The sequence below is a fragment of the Etheostoma spectabile genome, chromosome 6, assembly GCF_008692095.1.
Source record: "Etheostoma spectabile isolate EspeVRDwgs_2016 chromosome 6, UIUC_Espe_1.0, whole genome shotgun sequence".
Lineage (NCBI taxonomy): Eukaryota > Metazoa > Chordata > Actinopteri > Perciformes > Percidae > Etheostoma > Etheostoma spectabile.
The window spans coordinates 4,739,880-4,741,338 of record NC_045738.1 but is presented as its reverse complement, the minus strand read 5'-3'; positions in this window follow the sequence as shown (position 1 = coordinate 4,741,338).

Genomic DNA, 1,459 nt, shown 5'->3' with positions numbered 1-1,459 from the left:
TATATATATATATATATATATATGTATATAAATTGTGTCAATAGAAAATTAGAGGGTCGCCAAAGCCATTAGGATTCATCAACTGAGGACCATCAATATCTACTGTATCCAAAATTATTAGAATGAGATGGAAATTACATCTAATAGTTGTTTAGATATTACAGAACAAAAGAAACAAACAGACAGACGGACAGAAAGATTTTGCCATCTCCGGAGCCATGTCACTAGAATGGCTAATGAAAACAACAAATAACTCTGTTTGGCCTGTATTTTCATGTATTTATTGTTTAGCATGCTCTCACTGTGTAGAAAGAGAACACAACACCATACATAGCTACAACCAGATGTGTAGAACACAGTGTCAGTCCCCCACTGATCCAAGCTACTGATGAAGTTTTCACATGTGTATCTATTTTAGGAAGCAGTAGCAATCCCACAGGACATGACAGGGTTTTCCACTGTGACCTTTCATTTGGGGTTCAGAGAGAGAGTTCAAAGGATCACCACCCACAGTTGGTGGGGCTTGGGGAGTTTGGTAACTTCTGGGTCCCATATGATAACATTAACATCCTGGCCTGTTAAAGGGGAATCTACATGAAGAGGTTTACAACAAATGAAAAAAAGATGTGCATTCATTTCTAGGGAAAGAGAATGTGGTACTATAGCTATGTAGGCTATGTGAGAAGAGAAATCAGTATTTAACTCTCATGTGCTTAACTGTATTTGGTAATCCTTTATATCATTTTACTTTTAAAATAGGTGTTACATCTAAAGTAGAGATGAATGCAGAGCAGCCATATTGTTTGCCTTAGGTAAAACCTGACCTGAATACACACATCCAAGAAACCATTTTTAACATGACGGTGTGATGTAGGGCACTGACCTGCCGCACGTCAAACAACACAAGAAGTCAGTTGTAGGAGAAACGTTTTAGTCAAAGTTTGACCACTACTTCCTCATTTATGCCTATCCATTTATAAAGTGTGTTTCCTTGCTTTCTTCTATTATCCACAGTTTAAAACCTTAATGGAAATTCCTTCTTGATTCACTTAATCCAACCAAGTCAGCCCAAAACTACCACTCATTTAAAATACATATCATCATCTCCTATATCAGCACAGTTGATTGCAATCAAGAAATGAGTTTTGTATTGAATATAATAAAGAGATTCAAACTTTGATACAAAAAATACAAATTTATGTTGAGTTTTGCATTCTTATTTAGACAGATACAACAAGCAGTGTGAAGTATATTTCAAGTAGTACGCAAAACAATATCACATATCAACACATACAATTCATGTTTACATTGTTACCAATTACTGTGTATTTGATACACACTCAGACAAACAAGCTATACAGCAAGTATTTACAAAAAACTTTTGTCATTATAAAAATAGCTGTTATGTGCACTACCTCTAACAAATGAAACCCTTCTATACCTAACCCCCCCCCCCCCC